At 39.3% G+C, this 27,612-nt stretch overlaps 1 protein-coding gene across 29 annotated transcripts in view; it reads right to left on the bottom strand.

Annotated features, from left to right (window-relative positions):
• The window catches only part of PLD5 (phospholipase D family member 5), a 317,558-nt gene that overhangs the window by 143,096 nt on the left and 146,850 nt on the right, over nucleotides 1–27,612 (bottom strand). The window lies entirely within an intron of this gene.

Genomic DNA, 27,612 nt, shown 5'->3' with positions numbered 1-27,612 from the left:
ATACAAGTGGGAAAAATTAGGAAAAACAGGGTCTGCTTCCCTGAAAACAGACAGAATTTCACAGAGAAAATGGGCAACAGTATCTAAGATAATCGCTATGCTACAGGAAATCAGAACAGAGGACTGGCTTTTTTACTTGACCAGAAAGCTGTCCACAGGAACTTTGCCATGAGCAGCTTCAACAACATGCAAGGAGCAGGAGCTGCACTGTGAAGTGCCCAGCGCCACACCACAACTTAAGCAGGGACAGGAAGCAACTCATACAGCCACATGGGTTGGGCTGTTAACGGACACAAATTCACAAAAAGATACTGGGATAGTGATCAAATGCTGAATATGAAGACATGCAGCCACCACCTGACTGTGTGGGTTTCTGCAGTAAGTATGTATGAAGTCAGGTGATATGGCCCTATGCATACATACAAACCTCAGAGTTTGAAGTCAGGCAAGGCAGCCAGAATGCTTCTATTTTGTTAATGAACAGTTAAGAATTATTTGAATGCATACAGATTTCAGAGTGAATTCTGTCACCATCTTCTCATAATTAAAACACACCTCCCAGATTCAAGTGCAAATATCACCTCCTAAACTCAACTAAAAGACATTTCTGCACAGAACAAGCACTATCAATACAACTGTACAGGCATAAAAAATATTCAAGTTAATAGACTTACTTTAACATTAGCACTCTTGCTTCAAAAGGTCATCTTTTTCACTTAAACTCCTTCCAACATACATGCTGAGTGTCCACATGGTAAAAACTATATGATGGTATAAATGCAATACCTTAAACTTGAACCTCAATTTTTACATCTAGATAAGCCTTAAAGATGAAATATTTTCTTTGCCTTACACTGCCATAGGATCCACACACAAAGGGGAACTTATATTTTCTGAACAGGTCTATAATTTCTCCTTTTTGTAAGAAATCATCTTCCCCCAGCTTTGAGTTAAAACCCTTAACTTAATCCTGTGCTGACTGCTTTCGGCCTTCTCATGCAAGGGCAGGTATATATTGCCAGACTTTACTCTCAGCAGAGTAACTGTGATCGGGAGCCCCATGCTTCAGAGGCCATTTCAAAAGTGAGATCAAAGCTCTCAAAGGCATCAGACCACTTTCTTTAAGCACCTGTAGCAGCCCACATAGTAAAAACACTTACTTAGGCAGCTTTCCTTGAGAATTAATGTTTTCAATGACAAAAGGAAATCCCTGAATGCTCTAAATGATCAAGGAACTCAGACCGAGGCTGGCTGACACACTAAAGTTTTGATCAAAGCAATCTGATTTTTGTGATGAAAATATCTCATGTTGTCAGATCTACTCCTGCCTTCATGCATGCACGTCCTTTGCAGCACCTGAACCCTAGACACCAGAGCTTTCAATCTGCAACAACTGAACAGCTGTATAAAGAGGTACCAAACAAAGCAATTGATCAAAGAATTTTTGCCCTGGTAGAATTTCTTTTATTTTGGCATTTCATTGCTGCCTTAAGACAGGAAGGGGGGGGGGGGGGGGGGGGGGAAGTATCTCAAATTTTCATTAAATGAAAAGTCCTAGAAAAATTAAATACAGAACTGTTGAGTCATTCTGGATTTGCTTGAGATGCCGCAAAGCCAAACAGAACACGCAGTGACAATTTTCTTGGCACACCCTGTAAGCCTGTCCAAATTGTCACCAGCATTGTGAAGCAACATCTCTCCCCCTAGATTGTAATAAATAATGAAAAGACCAATGGACATTTTGCTATGAACGGCTAAATATAAATCATAGCTCTAATGAGTAATAAGACAAATGTATGCACTATTATTTGACTTCACAGAACAAAGATGAACTAGTTTATGCCTGTCTACAGGAATTCTAAACATCAGAAAACCAAACCAAATGCACAACTTCAAAAACACCTACACAAAACAGGAAATTTATTAATAAAAGACTGAATTATAAATAATTTAATATTTCACAAAATATGTTTTTTCCCCTAATCTTTCTCAAAAAATTTCACTCAGAAAAGGTATAAATCCATCATGATTATCTATACAGAAAGACACATGCATTTTCTCAGTTTAAAGATATTCCGTTCAATCAGGAATGGGAAAGCAGTAAACCAGGGTGGAACACAGTAGGACTTTTCAAAATCTTTAGGCACCCATGTAGCTTAAAATCCAAGCCCAGATACTTTCAGTGGGGAGTTTAGCCTGTGCTTGCCAGGTAGACAACATAATTCTGGATTTTATTGTTAAAGGCTTAGAGCAAAGGGAAAGGTTCTTAAAAACTACCATAATGGTAGGGGGATGGATACACAAGACTGCAGAATGGATACAGCTGCAAACATCTTTGTTTTCTACCTTTCTGCATAGACAGCAGATGACCAGAACCACAAGACCTACTACTCTGGGAGCAAGAACCATATTCCTATTTTACCGTGACATTATTCGCATACAGCAAATGTCAAGACTGCACTTCAGATAGCAACTTCTCCCTTTGCTTGGGTCTTTTCAACACCAGGCCCATTACGTCAAGATAATTTCTAACATCCTGGCAGTTTATTGTAGGTTTTGTCTGTCAATATCCCAACTGATTTTTCAGCAGTGGTTGAACACAGCACAAGAACCCCTGTAGAACAACAAAGGCTGTTCTTACCAGTAAAGACTACTCAGCAGTAGTCAAAGGATGAAGCATGGCCCTAAAAGTTCATCTTTTTTGTAAAGTCTGCTTGCCTTACCCAGCCCTAAACTGATGTGCTAGCTCACCAAGCGGGCAATGATCCTGTCCAAAGCCACTGCCTGCTATTTAAGTGGGTAGTATCAATACACAGACCATGAGGGGTTTTCACGGTCAAGACCAAACATTGCTTACAAATTTCAAATAAATATTTTCCCATTATTTTGGGAAGAGCTAAAGTTGCGAGTAAGAGGTAAGAACAGCTGCAAAAGAAATGCCATCACATTAAATATATTTTATTTTTGAGATAAAGTTCTCATATCGATCAGATGCAGCTGCAAAAACATATGAGTGCTGCCTCCCAGAGTCCAGCTGCCTAGAAACGATTTTTTCTATTTTGCTGTGGAGCACTGATTCAGTGCCCAAGGAAGCAATCCTCAGCCGCTGCAAAATGATTACTGGATTCTCTGCCAACCCTTACACAGAGGGGGTCACACAGGGCCACCCCAGCTCCAGTTATACATAAACCCAGCCCTCTCTGTCGCCTGAACAGCTCTGCCACATAGCAGCTTCAAAATGGAGTTAAACCCATCCCTCTGGCTCACATGCACATGAATTCCTGCTCACACAAGCCCGTAATGGAAAACGCAGCTGCTAGGCCCACCAACTCCAAGACAGCTGTGCAGTCCCTGCCACCCACCACTCGTAGCGCACCTGGAGCAGCCCGGCGGTGGCACAGCCTCCGCAGCACCCTGGGAGGCTGGAGAGGAGAGGCACAGGAGTGTGGCACAGAGCTGCACTGGGAGGGTGGGCGGCTTTCACCCCCGGTCATCACCAGAGGCGATGATGCTGTTTCTATGCCCAACAACTCAGACCAGCACAGCACGCTTTGATCTAACTACTGAAATTAGCACACAACTGTACTTGTGCTCCAAAGCAAAAAACAAATGTTTAAGGAGTCCTGTTTAAAGTAATTTAGGTTCTAAATTTCTAGTGGTGGTTTGAGCACCAAGTCACTGTCTTATCCGCAACAGATCACTACTTTGCAACATTTACCCAATACCCATGCCAAGCATCTTTCCATCACAAAGGAACTCAAGTAATGCTTCTAAAAAAGCCAGATACAAATAGTCTGATTCTATGTTTTTCCAACCAAAAGAAAAACAAAACAACAACAAAAAAGCAACAAAAAAACACTACTCTTTTCCATACATGTTAATGAAGATGGTACATAGCCTTTAAATACTGAAATTGTTACCAGCGTAAGACCTTGTCAGTAAACAAACCATTTCTACCACTGAAAAAAATGGTTAACGGAGCAGCATTTCCCCCAGTAACTTCCATTGCCAAAGAAATACCTGCCCACGTTCACTACAGGAAGAAAGCACTTAAGTGTCGATATAAATGAGTGCATCTTTCACTTTCGCGTTGCTTTCAAGGCGACTCCTGCCAGGCGCTCTCTTCCTCTCCCTTTCACCACGAGAGGGAGGCACAGCATTGCTCGGGCCCCGTTCGCCACGAACGGAATAAATAGCAGTCGCAGAAGTTAGTCATTATCTCACAACAACCACTTGAATTAACTCAATTAAGCTAAGCAAGAATGATCGCGCTATATGCTAGCGAGTACTTAATAAAACAGATTTTTATACAAAAGCTTACATAATGTATACACTGCAAAATAGCCAATTTTAAAAGCAGCTACTCATGATACATATGTTAGTATTTGGTCTCCTACGTAACAAAATTAGCTGTGTTGATGTAATTCAGTTTTGTTTCCATGTGAAGTTACACGTAATATTATTTTCCTGTATTATAGAAGACATTTAATTCTGCTGCAGTACTCTGCCTAATGCCAGTCTCAAACTCGGATAGAAGGGGAAAAAAATGGCAAGAAGATCAAAGCTACTGCCATTAAGTTGAGACTGGTCTGAGAGAAGTGGAGAACAGGAGTAGAACAAGGAGAAATTCAGGGTTTGGTGTGACCTTAGAGCTACAACAGACGAGGGTTATGTGTCTGACTTCCACAATCACGACATTCTTACAAAGCTGCATTCAGAAAGCTGGTTCCTGATACAGAGATACATGCTTCAAAGGGATGGCTCTGGAAAACTCCTGAGGAAATAGAGGCACAGCAGGGTACTACTGAATGGTCATATGGACAAGAAAAGGCTCAGAAAGGCACTGGGTGACCAAGAGTCATCCAATAGCGACAACAGAGTACCTTACAGACATGGTGGCACAGTATGAAGCAACAGTGTTGGGAGAGTGCCAATTTCTTTTCCAGCATAACTAGCTCAATGACAGCTACAACCCACTTCAGAAATCAACATGCGAACCTCACCAACTGATCCTTGGGGAAGGAACTGGTCCTAAGAAAGAATTCAAAAGTAGCTGAACAGCTCCAGCATTTGTTCAGGCACCAGACACTAGCACACCAAATGAAGTAAGTGGCACTGATTAAACCCCCTCCAAATAAAAAGAGGCTATCAGCAAGAATAAAGCAAGCAAAAGACTGCCACAGATTTGTGAGAGCTTGAGAAGTCTAAGTGTACACTATATGCATCCCTAGCACAGAATGAGCAAGAAATGGACCTGCATAGTGCTGAATGACCTATATGAGATCAGGATTCCCTTTGCCATGGAACAGGAACAGCAAGGAATATCTTAATGTCAACACATACCTGGACTGCCATCCTATGAGCTGTCATTCTACCCAGCGTAAGCTCTGTAAGACAATCTAAGCAGATAAAGTTAGGAAACAGTCTTAGAGAATATGGAAATAAAATGCAGTGGGATTTGGCCCAGGAATGGACCCTACGGGGCAGTCATCTGAGGTGCACTAGGGGGTTATCAAAGAAGCCCTAGATATCACAGAACAGTCTCTATCCACCCATGCACAGTGAAAACAGAAGAGCAACAGAAAACAGATGCTATCAAGTAGTCATATGTGATCCTGCAGGTACATTACTGTCAATTCAAAAAGTCAAAGTGGGAAATACCCAGAAAGGACTGCGACAACAAATAAATTAAAATAAATAAATAAATAAATCAGTGTTAGAGCTGAGATTAACAAGGACACTTGAAACAGGAAAAGATAGCAGAGACAAATACTCCAATACTCCACAGGTTTTCTTGATGCTCTGAGAAAATGACTTTCTGAAAAAGTGATCAGAGGATTACCACAACTTTCACCAAAACAACAGACTGAAAGACCTGACTGCATCTTGGGAAGAGACACAGCAAGTGGTCAGACAGCTTAACAGAAACCATCTCTAGAAATGACAGCACATCTGAAAACCTCATGATAGTAGCAGATGATAATCTAGTCCCCTTGCAGCTAAGTGTACAAGGGAGTAGAACAGGGAAGAGTTGACTTTAGCAACAAGATCTTTGAGAGGCTTTTGGAAAAACTACACAAGCTTCTGAACTAAATTCTTTAACCAAAATCCTATCCATGTTGGAAAAAAAAAAAAGAAAGAAAGAAAGAAAGAAAACTGAATTAAGGGATGGGCTGTTTTCCTAAAAGACGGATTGACAGCGCAGCTGAGGCTTTTCCCTAAACTAGTTGTGGGCAAATAAATTTTAGCAAGCTTAAAAAAAAAAAAAAAAAGAAAGAAAAAAGTCCATTCAAAGAAGTGGAGTATTCCTTGTCAAGCAGTGTGTGGTGCCTACGTATGGAAAAGTGAAGTCAAGAGTCTCATAATAAATTCTACAAATAGCTGGTTCAAAACAAACAAACAAACAAAAAAATGAGTTGCCAAAAAAGAGAATGTTTTCTCACTCTGGAGATTGATAGTCAGAATTGCCAGTCCAGTGACCAAAAGACTCAAAGCACATATACATGAAAATTAGATTATCAATCTGCTGTTATACAGCTAAATTTGACCTAACAGGCACATAAAAGAAATATCTGGCAAGCTTGTCGCCACAGATTTGCAAGTACGCTTACATAATATATATTTATTATGTAGACTAAACAGAATATAAATAGTATATAAATTATACTTACATAAACTACTGTGATGTGATGATCCCAGCCAGCAAGCACCATACAGCCATTTACTCTCTTATCCCCCTCAGTGGGACAGGGGAGAGAATAGGAAGAGCAACGCACGGAAACCCACAGACTGAATATGAACAGCGTAACAGGCAAAGAGGAAAAAAAAAGAGCAAGCGACCCAAAGGACTCAACATCTCCCCCAAGCAGAATGATGCCCAGCAACAACTACCACAGAAGTCAACACCCCGTGTCCCCCACCCCACTTGTTGCTCTATACCTCCAGTTTGTATTGCTGAGCATAACGCTGCATGGCATGGAATACCCTGCTGATCGATTTGGGTAAGCTGTCATGGCTGTATCCCCTCCTACCAACCTCTTGCCCACCCCAGCCAGCTCACTGTGGGTGGCAAGCGAGAAACAGAGACTTGGTGCTTTACAAGCATTGTTCAGCAAAAGCCAAAACATTAGTGCTTTATCAACACCGGCTTAACCACAGATCCACAACATGGCACCATTTGGTGCTGTGAAGCAGGCTGACTGCATCCCAGCTGGACCCTGTACATCTCTTCTACAACACAGGTGACTGCCATTTCAGGAGACAGCAGGGCAGCAACCTGGGCAGCTTCCTGCACTTGCAAGGTCTTAACATGAGAGCATGTTGCTATTTCCCCGAAGGCAACACAGAGCTGATGCTGACTCAAAAGACACCATGGAGAAATAAATGATCTAAAATCAGATACAACTTAACACATGGATATTCTCAGCTTTGCTCTTTGATGTTTCTAATGTTTGCCTGGAGTCGGCTGGTAAGATGACATCAATAGCTGTAAGATGGAAACAAGAGTGAGAAAGAGCTGATCAATAAAAAAAAAAAAACTTAACTTCTCCAATCATCTTCCAGATGAATGATGATCATCTGCTTGTAAGGCTGTGTTCTTCAGGCTAGCAGGAAGTGACTGGACAGTGGTACAGAGTACCAAATTTAAAAACACTGTATGATGAAGCATGAGGCAGAACAAGAATATACGACGTGCCTGGTGCATATAGTCATTATACTACACTGGCAGAGGAAGAAAGAAATAACAGGCATTTATAGTAATTTAGATTAATACTCACATTTTTGCAGAGTAGCTGAAAGCTACTGTTCAGAAATTTAATGTTGGGTAATGAATAACGTAATGAACTTATTACTGGTCAAGCTGAACTGAAGACACAGCGTAAGTTCATTAATGATTTAATCATCTAATGATTTTAAGGTGTCTGAAGTTAGTCCCAGGGGTAATTAAGGCCTGGGTATCCTTCTAGGCCAAATACTTTGCTGGTTTAGCACATGCTGCTCCTTGTAATTTCAGCTGTGTTTCACTTGTTTATATGACTGAAAAATATGGCCTTGATGAGATTGTAGAATGCCAGTCTGACCTGTCAGGTAAAAAATTGCTTTTGAAAAACTAAGGGCTGATAAATATATGGAGAGAATCCCACATGCTATAGGGGAAAAAAAAAAAAAAAAAAAAAGTCTTAAGTCTCTTACTCTCTTCCTTTGGGTAATGGCTCTTGGATGATTAAACTATTACCCCTCACATTAAAGAAGTCCCAATGCCATTTATTTACCTGCAAAATGCTAAGAACATGCTTTCCCAGGTGATGCACAAAACCCTGCAGAGCAGTGGCCAACTCTCTTATTCTGAAATTTTACAACTAAATCACACTACTGCTTTCCACTATTGACTCACAAATTTTGTGCATTCCTAAAGAGGCAGTTTAATTCTACAGTTAAAAAACACTGGACTTCAAAATGTAGGCAAAGGAAAAACAAATCTGAAGACACAGAAGAATGATTTGCCAAGTATTACCAAATATGTATCAGACATGTCAAATGCATACTTTTGCCAGATCAAGAGTCTTGACTGGAGCTAGGCAAAAGTAAACAATTTTAACCTGCATATAAAATTGGGGTCACAAAATAGCCCTAAAACAGAAAATTCACATCAGAAACTAAAAAATTCAGACAACTCACAAAAATTATGACTACTAAACATAAGAGTGCACTAAACAGCAAGAGTAGTATCCAACTGTGCTCTCTATGTTGTTTGTTGAATACTGCGATTTTCTTTTCAGCTTCATTATTTACAAGGATTACACATAACATTTCTGCAGCTAACAGAATAAAACTTGCTGAATATATAAAGTAATTTCCTTAAGACAGTAACAGTCTTTGAATCTGCTATAAATAATTTGACCACTAACCGGAGACAAAGCCACAACATGTCAACATTGTTGGCATAGTTTACAGGAACTATTCAAGAACATGAATTAGCCTAGACTGAGTTGCACACTTCTTTCTATGGATCTGAACATTTGATTTATTATTTTTTATTTACCCTTTACAATTAGAGAAATTATGTTTGAATTATATTCTATTAATATCTGGAGATAGATAAAGAATGTCAGAGGTGTCAACATCTTTCTCAAGGACTGCATTATCATGTTTTTCAGATATTTTATGTTTTCCAGACAAAAGACTGGAAGTCTCAAAACAGAGAAGTTGATTGCTTCATAAAAAGCAGTCTCAGAAAATGAAATCTTCAAAGCAGGTTTTTTTATGTATATATATATTTATTTATATATTGGAGAGAGAGAGGTACCTTCTGACTACCTTCTAGTAGGCTATTTTCAAAGCTTTACTGAGCCCTCTGAGCAATGAAGAACCTCCACCTCAGCCTTGATTTAAGAAAAATATATACATATATATTTGTGTAGGAAAAAAACCAGCAGATTCTCCCCAACCCTGCACACCAAAGCTTCAACCCCATAAAGTGAATTTGTAAGATTATGTGAACATAAGGCCTACCTCATTTTTCTGAAGAGTATATTTTTTGGCTGTATGATGGATATGTCTAAATTAGTATTTTATCTTGCTTCAAGAATGTATTTTTGTAAATGTACAAGTCTCTTAACCATCTCAGTCTTACTGGGAGGTAAGGTGCCAACCCCCTTTCTGGATCCCAACAAGTAGGGAACAAACACTTTCAAGACAGGTTACTTTATTAATACTACAGAAAAAAAGTGACAGCAATTTATAAAATGCTGTATCTCTTCTGACACTGGGAACCCCAAGGTGATAGAGCTTCAGATTAAATTCTGATCAGGGTATTGCACACTGCACTGATGCCATCTGTGCTGAGGCTGACCCATACACTTACATTCCTGTAGTGTCTTGCTTACAATGCAGATTCACCTGTCACTCACAGCAATCAAGTCTGGAATACGGACTTGCTGTTGAAGAGGACCTTGGCAGTTCCTAATATTCTTATCTCTTTAATAAGCTAACAGTTCCTGGGAACAGGTACATATAATATTTGCACACTGATTAAATGCATATCAAGTAACTAGCACTCATGCTTTACTCAAGATACATACACTTGTATTAGCTTATCATGTGGAGCACCCACTCCATGTGCAAGTCCTCTTGACCAACCACTACAATCCCAAATTAGGTTTGCTTCATGGAGTGATCCAGGAATATACAAACTAAACCCACAGATGTGTTTCAGAAGTGCAACTAATATTCAAAAACTGCTAATAGACATTCAGTCAACAGAACCAGACTAGAGCTATTCCTATCTAACCCTCCTGAATGTGTGCAGCACAGACACTCAGCCTTAGCACCAAATATTTTGCTCTGCAAATCTGCTTCTATTGCTCTGGAATATTTGTTGTTGTAGACACAGTCTGTGCAAGTGCCAGGGACAGCTGAAAACTGGGGCCAGGGTGTCTCATCTCACAGACACTTACAATAAAAAAGACAAGTCAAAAAATATAGTGGCTAGGACACCAAGCTGGGAGTCAGAGAACTAATTTCAATACAAGCCCAACAAACTACACAAGATAAATTGCCGTTCGGTGCTTTTATTTCAACTCCTTAGCCTTCACAACAAGACCTGTCTCTCACTGCATTTGGACGCTGCACAGCCCAACAGGCCCTAACACTGGTGGAGAACGCAAATAACTATTATTATACAGTATGCTCTTAAAAATATACAGGCAACCTCCAACTTTTTCTACATTCTCTCAGACAAGTAATTTAATTTCTGTGGGATTAGGAGACATCCATACTGTGTTCACAAAGTATGACTGAGTCACACAGAGAGCCCAGAACCTGACCAACTCGGACCCTATAATCCACGAAGCCAGTCCAAGTCTCTGAACGCTTATTTATGACGTAGCCCCATAGCCAAGTCTCTGCATTTTTATTGCTCCCAGAACTGCAATATTGACAGTAGATGCCTACATGGCTTCAAGGGTAGAGCGGGTTCACCATATATTGACGACTCAGTTTGAACCAAAACCACATTTTAAATTGGACAAAAAAAAACACAAAATGACCTCACCAGAATAAGCAGATGTGCCAATGCTATACTTCACATCTTCCAACCACGCATATCAAATATTATATAAAGTGGCTATTGCTGTCTCCTGAGACAATGGAGAAAAAGATAAAGATTCTTAGTGTGTAGATAAAATGAATTATCCAAAGCAGCTTTTTTAAATTCTCTTTCTATCCAGAAGACATGGTTTACATACTTTTCTGCATATGTTTGTAACATTATCCTTTGGACGTTTGTCACAGCAGGACCAAATCTGTAACAATGTAAACAACTGTTAAAGTCTGTATTGTACACACATATATTTTACATGCACTAAAAAAGGTATGAGAACAACTTAATTAGGGGAAGAAAAATGAAGATTGTAACCTGAAGTAATCTGAAGGTATTACTAAATGAGAAAATAATGGCAGTTTTTATTTTAACCTGTATTTGTGCCTGTACACAAATAGAAATCAAATAGCTATTTCCTAAGGAAAACAAAGAAACAAAAAAAATGGAATAACAACATAAGTTGAAAACAAACCTTTCTGTAGCAGAAGTTCGATGAGTCGGAATAGAAAATAATGAGATATACTTCGTAAGCAAGGCATAGCTGTTACAATCTATCATCCTTAACAGTCAATCATTCTATGAACTACTGCATTCATACATTTTTTTAAACTAATCTGTACCTTAGACAAATGCAATTACTGATAAATAACTACATCTATATTTTACCAAAAAAAAAGATGCTTTTTGAGCACTTTACTGAAAAACGCTGGCACAATGACTCTGACATCTGAAAACCAGAAATAATGGAATTATCTGGCTGAAGATTAGGAGTGCAGTGATCACAATGGTATAGTAAATGTAGTCTGATTTATACCGTCCCTCACCTACTGCCTATTTGGCAGCACTCCAAATCTATAGGCACTGAAGTCATTGGGATCCCAGATGACAAGCAGTGCAGAGCCTCAACAGATTCTAAATCATCTGGTGAGCTCTAGATAGGTGGTAGGAAGAGACAGTAGGATGGCAGGACGATTAATCTTTGCCACTTTTTTTTTTTTTTTTTTTAAATCGTGAACTTTCTTTCTTCAGCATGCACGCTCACAGAAGTGTTAAGGTACTTAAAACTATGAGCCCTACTTGCATCAAAATGTGTTTTTGATGGACAAAAGATAACATTCATTTTCTGCAAAAACATCATGTAATTATGTGATGTTTCTGGTTTACAGCCCTAAGTAAAGCATGACTGCCTGTTACTACAGTTTTTCTTTTCGCTAGAGGAAAAAAAAAGGGTACACTGTAAATATATGGTTACCCATTCATTTTTAAATTGAACAAACAAACAAAAAACACCCACACCCCAAACCTTCAAGTAACTGTAATACAATCTTACTATCCACTTATAAAAAAATGGTCTCAAAATTATGTCATGCTAACTAACAAGTCAAACCTTCTGCTGAATACACTCATAAATGAAGCACAGCCTAAAGCCCTCAAAACAAGGGCTTCACAGTAATCAGCACTGCATAAACCATCAGCATTTCTTCCTGCAGAGCTTAACACTGAGAATTTTAAGGCCTTGATCACAAGTTCATTGGAACCACTGAAGAATTTTCAATGGTTTTGGATTATGTCCCAGAGAAATAAACAGGCACGAGAAGACAGGAAGGTAAGACAAGTTAGCAGAAAAACACATTAACAGTGAGGGTAAGCTTACTTTCTGTTATGAAAAACAATTTGCACACCTGCTTTATTTCAAAATCCTAATGCAATTATACAGCAGGCTACATTTCTGTAGGAGAGGCCGCACTTTCTTTGAAGTGAAATTCTTTAACCTATTTCAAGATGGAACAGTAAAAACAAGCATTTTAAAAATAAAGTATTAATATCCCACATGGACTGGGTAAATTTGTAAACAAAGAATATTATTTAATTGCTTTTAAACAAACCATAATGAAAAAGACTAGCTAAAATAGTCATAATTCTGGAAAGTGAAAATGCAAGACAGTATAGTAAGCTCTATATATTTTCATACCAGCAGCCGCTATTTTCATTTTTTGTCCTGATGCTTAAAAAGAAACTTCATCTGCAGTTATGTGTTACACTTAAGTTACAGTTAAAACAGCCCAGGGGCATAAGCATGGATTATGCGACTCTTAATGACCTTCCAGTCCTGTTTTTCATGATTTACTTAAGAGAACGATGTATTTTGTGGGCATTCTTCCAGTGATCCAATTATGAAACATATACTGTTTTAAGAACTGATAGTGAGCATATGCAAGTATATATATACACTATCTTATTATACCATTTTTCTTTATCACATTGCCCAGCAAAGCAACCTTGGCGTTCTGAGAAAAAGTAGTATAAAATACACGTATTACATTTATTTTTGTGCCGTAATCTTTCACCACTGCAATAGCTATTAGTTAACAGGTGTCTGTGTCACATTGTTTGCATATGCAGGCTATAATTTCATGAAAATGGTATTTTATAAAGTTACATAGAAATGTAACCAAAGGTGTTAATAATTATCTGTCAAAGGCTGCCTGTTGGTTTAAATAATTACTCCAGTTACTTGTGAAAAATGAAATGAGGTGGTAATTTGTTTTTATAGATTTACTCAAGCATAAACATGGTTTTGTACTTGGTCTTTCACAGGCCTTGATGTGCTCAGCTCACTGAATATATTATTTAATACATACCATAAGCACAAGTCCCATTTTACATAGGAGGCAGAGAGGCACACGGAACCCATGGGCAGTGACTGCACCAGCCCCTCAGCACAGAGCCGGTCCGCTTCAGCACGCTCCCTGTTCTCACAGTGCCAGCTTTCTCAGGCTAGCAGACCGCTTTCCCTTCACTGTGTGCTGATAAGATAAATACTTCCCAACCCAGCAGAGCATCTTTGAGTTGTACATGAATGTTTTTAGGGGATGGAAGCAGCCAAATGACACAAGACTGAAATTCCCCACATAAGCTGGCCTCAAACTTACTACACAGATTTTTCATACATTAGTGTTAAAAATATCCTGCTCAGTGTAACAGTACACAGAAGCGTATGACAGCTATTGAATGAAATGAAGTATGCGTACTCCAGGTAAAAAAGCAGTTGACTTTGGGAAAGTTGGGAAGACAGCAACAGAGAGTAGGCTGGAGCATGATAAAAAGGATATCATTCCATAGATGAGGGGAAGAGTGGCTATTGTCTACCTCGACTTCAGTAAGGCTTTTGACCCTCATAGTGGTGTTGAGGTATGGGCTGGATGAATAGACAGGGAGGTGGACTGAAAACCAACTAAGGGCAAGGCCCAGAGGGTGGTGATCAGTGGCACAAAGCCTTGTTGGTGACCAGTAACTGGTGGTGTACCACAGGGGTCAATACTGGGTCCAGTCCTGCACCCAAGCTCCTGCACCCAAAGAACAACCCCATGCACCAGCAGATGCTGGGGCCACCCAGCTGGAAAGCAGCCTGGCAGAAAAGGACCTGCATGTCTTGGGGGACACCAAGTTGAACATGAGCCAGTAGTGTGCCCTTGCCACAAAGAAAGGTAATGTTATCCTGGGCTGCATTAGACAAAGTATAGCCAGCAGATTGAAGGAGGTGATTTTCCCCTGTACTCAGCACCGGTGAGGCCACATGTGGAGTACTGGGTGTAATTCTAGACTCCTCTGTACACGAGACACATGGACATATTGGAGAGAATCCAATGAAGGGCCACAAAGATGATTAAGAGACTGGAGCATAAGGCAGCGTGTATAAACTGGACCACAGGAGGCTCCATCTGAACACCAGGAAGCACTTCTGTCCTGTGCAGGTGACTGAGCAGTGTGACGCTGTGGAGTCTCCCTCCTTGGAGATCTTCAAAAGCCAGGACATGGGCCTGGGCAGGCTGCTCTAAGGGCCCTGCTTGAGCAGGGGGGTTGGATGAGGTGCCCCTGCCAGCCTAATCACTTCTGTGATTCTGTGAAGGCACAGCAATGAGTTCACCTGCAGGAGCTCTTTTCCCAAACCTGCCTTGAGCTTCTTTCCTCCCCCAGCCCCAACGTTCTAGCTTTCCCTAATGCTGTTTTTCTTGTTCAGGTATTTCTGTGGAAAATGTCTAGCAAAAGTGAGTATATTTTACGCTGTATATTTTGAGAGCACAAACTACGTACAAAGCTTTGACGATGTTTTGTTTTCCCCATATGGTTTTAAGATATAGAACAGTTCTGAGGTTAGCCTTTTTCCTCCCTCTCAAGTGCAAGAAAGAAAAATTACGATGCATCTGTTTTTTCAGTTTCTGGAGGATTCTGTATCTTTTAAAAAACAGGATGAAATTGCTCTTAATAGTTACAGCCAACAGATCAGGCTGGCTGAACTTACCATTTTTCATTTCTACATAATCTTTTCCATTTAATACTATGAAGACTATACATCATGGAAGCATTTTTCAGAACATTCACTGTGGCAGCAGATTCATGTTTCTTAACATAATTATTTTATTCCACCGTCTCCAATAAGACCTTGCATTGTTTTTCCAATATTTGAGGATAAGTCTTCTAATTTGCTGTAAGCAGCTATAGCCACCCAGAATATACAAAGAACAAAAAAATGCTATAAAAGTTATTGCAATGTATGTGTCGTGTGTCTGTTTTAATAAGTGCACCGCATAGAGGAGCCAAATAAGCACTTTCTGTGGGAAATGAAGTGACGGGTCAGCAACATCAGGAATCTGTATTAGTAATACAAGGTTAATCCAATAAGTCCAGTAACACATACATCTTTAAGTTTCACCCTTTCTTTGAATAAAGAATAGCTAAATTGGTATGTTAGGAGACTGAAGACAAAAAAAAAATCTGAAGATGAAGTCAAATTAAGGTTCTCTAAAGATTTTATTACTAATTGTTCAAATTAATACTGTCTTTCAAAACAAACAAACAAAAAACACAGGACTCAAGTGCTCTTGATCCCACGTTCTGCAAGAAAGCAAGGAGACATCTTCTAAATCCAAGAACAAGTTGGAGCCTTACCTAGGAAGCAGCAGGCTGGTCTACAGAAATAATCTAGTCTCATTGTTTTGGGCAATATTGTCTATGTAATGCTTTTGAATTGGATGAATAGAATTTTACTTTCCGAAAGATAGCTGGATAATGGTTAATGCTGACATTCACACTAAACAAACTTACATATAATTTAAGCAATCTATAGTAATAGAAACAAATATAATTGTGTATTGCAATAGCCTGCAACCTTGGACCCCAGGCACCTACGCTGAAAGAGACAGAGACCTAGAAAGAATAAGAGGCCATTATGAAGCCAAATGCATTCCTCAAGACGCTATTTTGCTATATTTCAACCGACTCAAGAGTATAGCAGCCACTAAAAAAGGGAAGTTTCTGATCAGCTCCCCTCCCCTTCTCACATTCCTACTCTTTCCTCTACATTAAATTTGGCTCACTGTGCAGCAGCATTTCCAAATCAGCCCATTTATCTGAAAGAAAGTCAGTGATTCTGTTTGGGAGGACAGGTAATTCAGCAAGTTGATCAGCTCAGCCTCTGGCCACATGATTACAAGCAGCAAACAAGAAAAAGTGGCAGACTATATAACTCTGAAAGCTGGGGATTGTTTCTCAATATCAACCTGCCACTGGACTAGATGAGACATGCATAGAATTGCATATAAAGTTGTCATTGTACCATCTACTCTGAAAAGCTGATATGAAAAATCTTATATTACCTGAAGTATTCATATGGCTCACAACTTGTCTATAGGTAGGCTTTATCAGCTACGCTGGACACATCCTCACAACCCTTATAAAAAGCTGAGTAATGCTCTTAGCCCATTACATATGCAGTGATACCTACCCATTGCAGCAAGGGTATGACATCTTGCCCAAGGTCATATGGAAAACACAAAGCCTGATTTCACTTGATCTTTAAATCAAGTAGTAAGTCACTGTCCTGAGATCTCATTCCCTGCCTATGCCCTAAACACATCTTTAGGTTATGCCAACTTTTGGAGACCCAGTTTAGAAATCAAATATAAGCACAAAATGAAATTAAAATTTGACAGCATTTCCTTTGCTCAGCTCAGCTCTACCACTCTTTGAAAGAGTAGCCATTTTCCTGGAGCTGGGTAAACTTCAAGGAAATTAAGCCAAGCTAACTTTGCAACAGAAGAAACTTCTGGCAGATAAAGAAACAGTCAACATCTTGAGACTGAAAGTAGCACTGCTATTGTTAGATACTCTTATCTCTACTACAAAAAAAAAAAAATAGCTTCAAGTACAGCCTAAAGTCTCTCCATCAGAGTAACAGACAAACTGCAGGCAGTTTATCTTGGAGTCAACCTGTGAAGGCAACAGCCAGATGCAGTAAAGGGCAGCTACAAGGGAGGTATTTACACCCTCCTTCTTCTCTAGTACTAGCCTGACTAACACGATTGCCTTCTGTGTGAGATGACTAGCTCTGTGCAAAAGAGGAGAGCAGACTACATTGCATATCTTGACAACAACAAGGTTTCTTGACCATCTCCCATATAACCCTTACAGACAAATAGGTAAAATGTGCACTGGATAAGCAAAAACTATTTAATTTTCATAGTCTTGGCTTCAAATCCTCAGGAAAGTATTCCACTGTCAATGTAGTTTCTCTTTGCCAAGCAGTATAAAACCTGCTTGAATCTTTACACAAATCGATTGCAAATTTATCTGGAATAAAAAATGCAAAAAAAAAATTAAAAAACCACCTGCATCTCAGAATAAGTACATTAAAACAAATCAGGCAAGCCTGTTACATATCAAAATCAACATTAAAAAAAATATTTTTTACCTCTGTTTTTGGGTGACATCCACAGATACAGACATTTGGAGTGGGCTTTGTTTGTTTGTTTGCTTTAAAAAACTCACTTCAGGAATATTTGTGCAAGCATACATTTGCAAAGGTGTTTGTCAAAGGTATTAGTATAGCAATCTAGAAATCACTGGTGTGACTTCCCTCCAAATAGCATACATTTAAAAAAAAAAAAGATGAAGAGACAGCATTATTCCTGTCCAGTTATACAGTGATTTGCAAATAAAAAAGAATTTAAAAACAATAAAAATTACCAATTTGTCAGCTCAAGTGAGGCTGCATTACAACTTTGACAAAATTCAATCACAATTAGAATACATCCAGCTTTTCAAAAGCAAGAGTGGCCCCTGTATTTAGACTAAACACTTTGTATTCGCTTTTGGGGTCTGCGTAGCTTCCATAATCCTTGCTTAAATCTAACAGAAGCTAGTTAAATGAGCCAATGACTCCACATGTTCCAGGCAGAAATTGTAGTCAGTGGTTCAAATATGCCTTAATTTATTACACTTAAAAAGTACAACAAAACCGCATAAACATTCTTGTACCTCCTGCTACCACATTTGGCCAGTTTGTGGATACTGATGACGGAGCTTTGTTTCAGCCAGAGCTTTCAGGTGAATCACTGTCCACTCTTTAAAGTGAATATGCCAAAAACAGAAAAAGCAAATACCAAAAACAATAACAAAAAAGAACACAAGCATATTTCTAATTACCAAATTCTAACCCAAAACTCAAAGCAGATGTGTGGGGGAAAAAAAAATAAATAAATAAATTTAGGTCCTATCATATTTCAGGGCAGTTTCTTTCCTCAGATTTCACACTTCAGCCCGACAGCTTGCAAAGACTGAGTTGGGCAATCCCATGTTTTCCTCCCTGAAAACATGAGATTTTTTCATGTTTTAGGAGCTTCTATCTTTCTACCATCACCCTACTACAAACAGCTCCTCTGCTTCTTTCAGCCATCTTCCAGACTACATTTTTCTTCAAGCTCCCCCACTCCTCTTTCTCTTCTTGTCCCCACCTCTACCCTAAAAGCTTCTCCAGGCTTCATGGCTCAGTTGCTCTCAAAGCAAAGCAGCCAAGACAATATAATATGACTGCTTTCAGTCTGCTGCCAAGACTTTAAAGGCAAAAACAACTCAATGCCTGGTAAACAAGCAATAAATACAAATAAACAAACCGATCAGTTACGGTACGAATCTCACCAGCCAAAAGCATACACATATATATACACTTAATTAAAGTTAATTAAGTAGAGCTAAAACAACCTACTATATATCCAATATAACTCACAACAGAGAGCCTGCTATCAGTGGTTATGTTGGTTTTAAATTACATAATCATCATGTTGTCTCTAACTAGACATACAATTGTTATCTGGAATGATATTTTGGGAAGGTGTTTCAGTCATGATGGCCATAATCAAGTGCCCATCAGTAGCTGGTTCCTCATCATGCTATTCCGCTCGAGTTGGAACTCCTGTGCTCAGAGCCTGAAGAAATTAGCCAGATGTTATCAAAAATTAATGATGTCCAGAAATATACTGAGAACACTGAATACCAAACAGACTCATAAAGTGAATAAACAAAGCAACAACTATTCGTAAAATTTCTTATGAAAAATGTTCAACTGCTAACTATTGAAAAAAACAAACATTTTAAAAATCACAAATAGCTGGTGGGGAAAGACTTCTCAAAAAAGAAATCATAGAAAGCAATGGCTCATCTACAGTCCAAACATGAAGGAATCTTGGTGTCTTTCAAAAATTCTACCACCACCACAACCCTTACATAAAGAATGTATTTAAAAACAACAAGACAACACGCATACAAATCCACAATATACAGTGGTAACCTAAGAGCAAAACCACGAAAATTTAAAAGACTTCAGGTGTTTCTTATGCATTCTGGCTTGTAAATCAGAAAGTATTAATACACAGTGCTGCTCCCATAACAAGAGCACTTCTATACCTGCTTCAAACTCCTCCCTAGATCAGAGAAAATCCCATTTGTTACCTGCACAACCTAACTTCAGAAGACGCACTCTTATCTATTTCTGAAAAATAAAAAGCTCGTAATCTCTTTGGAGACAGATTCCATAATACCGAGAAACAGCTTTCTCATTCCTTTCAAGGCACAATGGTACAGCTGCTTGTATTCCTGCATAATGAAGACATCCAAGTGCTCATTTAATTTAAGGAGGAGATTCTGAAAGAACTCACTGTTGGTTGGCATGACAGTGACACTGGTGGCAAAGACTTAGTGTAATCATTGCCTTTCAAATTATTAGATCTATAGACAGCCTTAGCGAGGTTGTCACATAATTCAAACCTTCCATTTTCATTGTAAATTCAGGGTTTTCAGAAGTACATACTCCAGATTTATAAGCTTACATCACTTTAGATCTTCAGAAAGTGTTATCCTGCCAGTACAGAAGTTAGATATAAACCTTCGAAGAGAACACGATTCTGCAAATCCTAAGCATATTGCACTCTTCATACCTTCTCTGGGAGTTCCACATACAAGACCCACCACAGGACGGAGCATGCTGTGGATTAGGAAATAGGGCTGTGGATTTGCCAGAGGAATTCAGGAGGATTAGGCAGTGGGGCTTGGACTAGGGAATTAAATAAAAATCAAGCACTGTGGAAGAACTGATGAGACAAAATTATAGAAAAAGAAAAACCAAAGGTCTTGGTTTGGGTAGGTAAATCCACTCTTGGAGAAGTAAAAAGGGAAGCAGCTGTGCAGCGTGACAGATTTTTAAAACTGGATAAGCAGCAACAATTACTTAAAGCCAGACAGAATGCCTGGAATAGCCGCAACACAGACAAGCTTCACAAATTAAAAAAGTATATATTTTTTTAAAGAATTTAAATTTCCAGAAGTCTGAGGTTTAACTGTCATGTGGTTGCAGAAAGAAACTGATTTAGGCTAACACACATTGAGACCATGTGCCACACAGCCAGAGAGCACAGGCTGGCACGTTCCAGCTTTCTGCAGGAGTTGGATGCAACCAAACAACGAGAACAAAACTCAGAACAATACGGCATAAAATGGGATAAAGCAACACAAAAGACTAGGTGCTATCTGCCTGCCACATGCCCAAGAGGGAATTGAGAGCAAACTCTGCAGAGACAACAGCTTACATTGACAAAGGAAATTGCATTGTTTAAAAGGGTAGCATTTTCAAAAACACTTAAATGATTGTTTCTTGCTATACCCAAAGGAATTGCTGTTGTTATTCAAACAATAAATCATAACCACTATAAGAGCCTGAAAGAGCATTTGGTGTATCGATGATCTTTTTATGCTTATAGCATCCCAAATAGGCACCAGCCTTCAGCATCGCACATTTGGTGTAAGTCTCATTCTACAAATATATCACTCCAAACAAAGTTTAAAATTGAAAATCATTTTTAAATTGTTGGACTTTCATTCACTGATGTTCTTTTATGTTTGCTTAAGTCATTCATTTTTAGATTGTGTTTCCTTCGAATCACCTTATCAGCTGTACCAACCACAGTGACTGTAATCTCTATTCACGTAACGTAAAGATGCATCTTCTTGGGGATTTAAAAATCACAGATACAATAGAGGAAGCACAGGAAATACTTCATCACGTTGTTTTTAGCAGCACTTAGGCACAGGACTGTATGCTTGACTGCAAATGACTTTTTACCTAGCAAACAGAAGTTGACTGTTCACAAAACACGCTGATTTTCCATGAAGAAGAGATACATGGATAAATAGCACAGTTTAGCAATACTTTAAACTACGACTGAAGCCATCTCTAAATGATGGGAAGGATAAGCTTGCTATCCTACCAGAATTTACCATTATGTATCCTGTTGAAAAACTAGGTAAACTGCTTTTTCTGTAAGTCATCAAAAGATCACAAAGGTCAGTAAAAGTTCAATGAATGCTAATAATGAAGGCACGCCAGACACACTATACTACAGGCCATAAACCAGTTTCTTAATTTAGGAAGAAGTTACTTGACATGCTGGTTTAGACAAAGAAAGGAACAAGCATGATGGCTACGCCAGCCAAGCCATTTGCTGAAAACCTTTGAAGCACTGTATTCCAGAAGATAACAGTGAACGAGCACCACAGGGTCACAAAAGCACATCAACTTCCATTTATAAAGGCAGAAAATGACAACCCATCATACTGCACAGGCACGCAGGGCTGTTCAGGTACTAGGGTAAACCTATAGATCTTCAACCCTACCTTATTCCATTCTACTCATCTTCCCAACCCAATTATATCGTCACTGCCCATGAAGTGGCTCACCACAGGCCAGCTTCTGCCAGCAGCCACAAGAAAACCATGGGAAAGATGCTATTGCAGAATTTCTATAGGTTCTCTGTTCACTTTTGTGTGTGTGTGCGCGCGCGTTTGCGTGTGTGTGTTCCACAAATAAAACTTTCTAGATGATCATGGATCTTCCCCAGATAAAAAAAACACGTGGAAGTAGCAGAACTTGACAAGAGTCTTCATCTTTGTGGTAGCTACCAGTTACATCTACAAACATTCCTCTATTTGCTTACCTCATTCATTTTCCAGAAGACAGGGTTTTTTAATTATCATTAAAGCAGGTGCATATTTCCACATAAATAAGCACAAAACAGATGATTCCTGCTATCATTAAATTGAGATCATATTTCAGTTTAGATTTGTGTGTGTTTTTGTTTGTTTGTTTTAAGCATGATGGGCATTTTTTCACCCACACTTTCCCATTAGAAACAGAAGCATTGTAATGGGGAGCACAGATATCATTTCACAAGTAGCCTTGTTTTTCTTAGTCTTCCTTAGGTATTCATTCATTATTCTTTGCAGCCAATTGAAAGTTTTAAATGCACCCAACTTCCTTCTGTACTCCCCATTAACAAACACCTTAAGGAGGACTTGGATCAAGTTGCCCACCATTTATCTCATTTTTTGCACACTCACATAGATCTTACAGTTTCCTACATGCCATCTGTTGTATTAGGATCCCTCCTGTCCTTTTCATAGCCTGTCAAGGATTTTCCCATGTGCTAACAGCAAAGTGTTTTATATAAGGTATCCAGCAACTAGCCTGACAATGCAGAGAGTTAAGGCTCAAGAAGAGATGAGGACTCGGAGACAGACTTTTCCTTTATCTACCTTGCATACAATTGGACTTCCATTTTTTGCCCTAAACCCATGACAGCTGAGCTGATCCATAGTCTTCTCTCAAGGAGCTGATATGCAACTGAAATTTGTAGCAGCAAAGTCAGTGGATACTTTGCGGTGTCTTTAGAAGAAAATCAATAAGAATTGCACAAACAGCACTGAGAAGTAGGGCTCAAATCACTGCCACCTGTAACATAGTTCAGTAGGTAGCCTCAGCTGAAGTACTACCTGCCTGAAGTTTGTTCAGTCCATATAATACATATACCCTTACCAAAAAAAACTCCTGCCTAGAAAGGGATCAGACATGGAACTTAATGGGCAGCAGCAGTTTCTGTAACACTAAAAGCGCTATGTGGCTGGAAGTGCCAATGACATTACCAACTCTTACTTTTCCACATTTCAAAACAAATGCACATCTTCTCATTATGATAGGCTTTTTATGGTATACTAACATTTACAGAACTGTTAGAGTATAACCACAAGTAAATACGCCTTTAGTGTGGTAACAACAGGATCATGAAAGTTAAACTGGTGACTGATAGTCTTACAACCAGTCACTGCCAAAGTCCCCTGCCCAGCACTGCTCTACGTTTGGTTCTGCTCCAAACAGTTTAAAATGCCTTGGGGAAATCCAGCCATCTAATTTATCAGAATGGCAGGAATTATCTGAGTCACTATTTGCTTTATTAGTAGCAATTCTCAAATACATTAGCTCTTTTTTATTCCATTAAACATTTTATTACAACTGTAAATAGTGAAATACAAATAGCAACAAAAAATAAAATAGGGTGACTACTATTTATAAGCAGCAACAACTATATAAATTGTAAAACAAGCTGCTGATTATGTTGACATCATGTAGTCAGAAATAGAACTAGCAAAGCTTTTTGAAATTCTTGGTTTTAATAAGAAAAATAAGATGCACGACTGTATTCACCTATGAACACCACATGTAGAGAACTTGAAGAACAGGTAAATTTGTGTCTGTCTTCAAAGCATGAGCCAATGAAGCACTGTTAAAAATACCACAGATATTTCTCTGTCTAGGACAAGATATTGCCTATACAGCCAAGTTATGCAATGCACTGATCAAAACAAAATAACCTAAATCCCTTTAAAAATATCCATATCCTATGTATTTATAAAAGTGAAAGAATTCCGAGGAGCGAGCAAACAAACAAAAATCAGACGAAGTTTTGATAGATAAACATCCAAAAAACTGGAATAGGTTTGTAAACTAATAAAAATTAATGTCAGATTAAATTAATTTGCTTCAGTTGTAGGGTATAATGAATGATACTAGGGTATCATTCATTACTTCTCTTTCTCCTCCTGAACCTGAGGTTCTAACTCCTTGCACAGATTTTGTCACTTTTGCCTGAGTGGCCCTGTTGTCCACCAAGGTACAGTATGGTAGCCATATAGTCACAGTAAACCCACTCTGTAGGTTACTTTCAGAGAACAGCAGGCTAACTTGCTTCCTTTATAGCACCTAAATCTGGTGAATCTGTGTGTGCCTGAGTTCTCAGTAAATGGCTCAACTGCATCCCCAACAGCTAAGGTAACACCTAGGCATGCATTCACTTCATTATTCAAAGTGAATAATGGTTTCCATCCTGGAAACCTGGGCATACAGTGTCAAAAGCAAACAGCAGCACAGGTCCCTGATTTGGCTGAGTAGAAGATAGATTCTAGCATACACCTGCCGGCTAGTCTAGATATATCCCCAAGTATTCTCCTATTCTACTTCTCAAGATCAGAAGAGGATAGATTTCAAAACAACTTGATTATCTGGTCAGATTACACATTGGTGACACTCCTCTAATGACTGTAGACTGGAGAATTGCTATTATTTTTTCTCTCTAACAGCTGTTATTTAGTAATGCAAAATGTAGTGACGCAAAGGTTTAAAAAAAAAAAGCATCTGAGTCTCATATTTTAAGAAACCTCCTTTCAGAATCTGAAATGACAGAATACAGAGTTTAGGAGCATGTATTGACCTTCCATGACATTAACAGAGTACCTGATTCATCACCACCACCACCCAGAAACTATGTAAAAGACCTGGGGATCAGTCTTTAAATAATGTTACATAGGTAAGCAGGGAAAGAAGTGGGTAGTCCTCCATAAGCATGTCCCTCAGGAAAAGGCTCCATCAGGAGAGACAAATCTAGGGAATCTATTGCTAACGCTGGTATTTCTGTATTGGGAATAATCAAGAATATGACTTGCCATCTTGAATGGGAACAAAGCCGAGTTTGTCATTGGCATGAGCTGGTGTGTTGTTTCTGTCTTTGGATAGTCTGGGAAAAGATTATCACTGGAATATTTTAGCATGGCTTATTCTGGAATGGGAGGCCTAAGCTAGACATACATTCTGCCACAGACACTAGTTCCTTTTGGCATCTTTCACAATCAGTGAAGCGATTGCATTTGTGAGGAGATATTCACTAAGGATAATTTTCTTAGTGTCTTAAGCACCCATGCTATCCTTCAGAAGTATTATTGTCAATGCCCTGCTAACAAGACTCAGCCACTGAAAACTGCAAAGTATTTGGTTGTGTAGTAGACTAGGAGCTTAGGTTGCAAGTTTCTGGAGCTGCTGTTTCAAAAGGATGGTCAGCTTTGATGAAAAGGATGACAGTAGCAAAAAAGCAATTTGGATTTTCCTTAACGCTGGTAGCATTAGGAAAGGCATAGCAATGAAAACCATTTTTCCCATATCTTCAGAGAATTTAGCATCTGAAATAACAACAGCCTAAGCTTTACATCTTTTGTTCAGAAATTTGAAAAGCAATTTCTAAGAACACTTAAATGAATTTAATTAAATTTATATATGCATATATAAATCAATTTTAAATGCAATTTTGAAACTTCAGGTTTTGTTTTCTTATGCAACAACACAAAGCCAAACACTATAAATTAAGCCTGTTAGACTACATGCCTCAGATGTTTTAATTTTAGCTTGGACAGTTTAGACTTTCCAAGTGACTGATGCTGAATTCATCAGAAACAACGCATTAGCTTAATGCAATGTCAAAAGTTTTTTCTGGTATGACAGAAGAGTAGCTTCTAAGGCTAATGTACTGGGTTTATTGTGGCAAGGTTCTGGTAGCATGGAGGCTGCAGCAGTGGCCTATTTGAGAAGAGGCCAGGGGCTGCCCCATGTCAGACACGGCTAGTTCCAGCTGGCTCCAAAACCAAGTCAGCTGTGCCCTGCAGCATCTATCAGCAAAGCAGGCAGCACCTCTGGGAAAACATTTAAGAAAGCATAAAAACCCATGTGCAACAACTGAGAGAGTGAGAAAAATATGATAGAAAAAGCCCTGCAGACGTTGAGGTGGGGGGGGAGACACCACAGGTGGTGGAACAGAGACTCCCCTGCACCCATGGAGAGGACCATAATGTCAGAGCAGATATCCATCCACACCTGCAGCAGGTGGATGATCCTTGAAGGAAGCTGCAGCCTATGCTGGAGCAGGCTCCTGGCAGGAACTGTGGCCGGTGGAGAAAAGCCCATGCTGGAGGAGGTCATCCGGCAGGAACTGCAGCCCATAGGGGAACCATGCTGGATCAGTCCATTCCTGAAGGACTTTACATCACAGAGAGACCTACACTAGTGCAATTCTTGAAGAACTGCAGCCCTTGGGAAGGTTCCATGTCAGAGGAGTTTGTGAAGGACTGCACCCTGTGGAAGAGACCGCACGCTGGAGCAGGGGAAAAGCATGAGGAGGAAGAAGCAGCTGAGAAAGTGCTGTGAACTGGCCACAACTCCTGTTCTGCATTCCCCTGTGCCACTAGGTGGGGGCAGGACAAAGAAGAGGTGTAAGAGTCAGGAACAAAGGAGTGAAGTTGACCCCAGGAAAGAAGGAGGCATGGGAAGGTAGTTTTAATCTTGTCCTTGTTTCTCACTATTTTTAGTTGGCAATAAATTAGTTTTCCCTGAGTCTGTTTTGCCCATGGTAATATTCGGTAAGTGAACTCCCTGTCTTTATTTTGACCCACAAATTTTTTAATCTTATTTTCTCCCCCTGTCCTATTAAAGGGAGTAGGAGAGCATCTTGGCAGGCATCTAGCAGCCATCCTAGGTTAACTCACCACAACCACAAAGAGAAACATGAACTATTAGGTATCATATTTTCAGTCTTTTCAGTATGAAATTACTTTGGTGACTAAAGTTATTCTTTCCTCTCCAAATCTCCAGATGCCACTACAAATTCCCCATGCTATTTTAAAAACAAACTGTTCTACATTCTATACCCTAAAACTCTACTTAGTATTTTCCCCACACTGTTTCAAGTATTTTTGGTCCCCTTTTTTCCCACTTTTCTGAACATTACTTTTTCTCTCATTATGTTTGTCTACAAAACATTAGAAGAGACACCTTCAAGGGAAACAGCATTTTAACAGAACCTCTCCAAGTCATTCTGTCAGCAGGGAAGCCAACTGCATGCTACTACTTCAGCAGGGACCTCAAAGCATGCTAGTACCACTGCTGCAGGCAGGCATTTATGAATGTCAGACTTATGTTGAGAAAGAGCCAAAATCACTCTACTTAATGGAGTTCCCCTGATTTTAAC

The sequence above is a fragment of the Anser cygnoides genome, chromosome 3 (genome assembly GCF_040182565.1).
Source record: "Anser cygnoides isolate HZ-2024a breed goose chromosome 3, Taihu_goose_T2T_genome, whole genome shotgun sequence".
Classification (NCBI taxonomy): Eukaryota; Metazoa; Chordata; class Aves; order Anseriformes; family Anatidae; genus Anser; species Anser cygnoides.
This window is presented reverse-complemented; position numbering and strand designations above follow the sequence as displayed.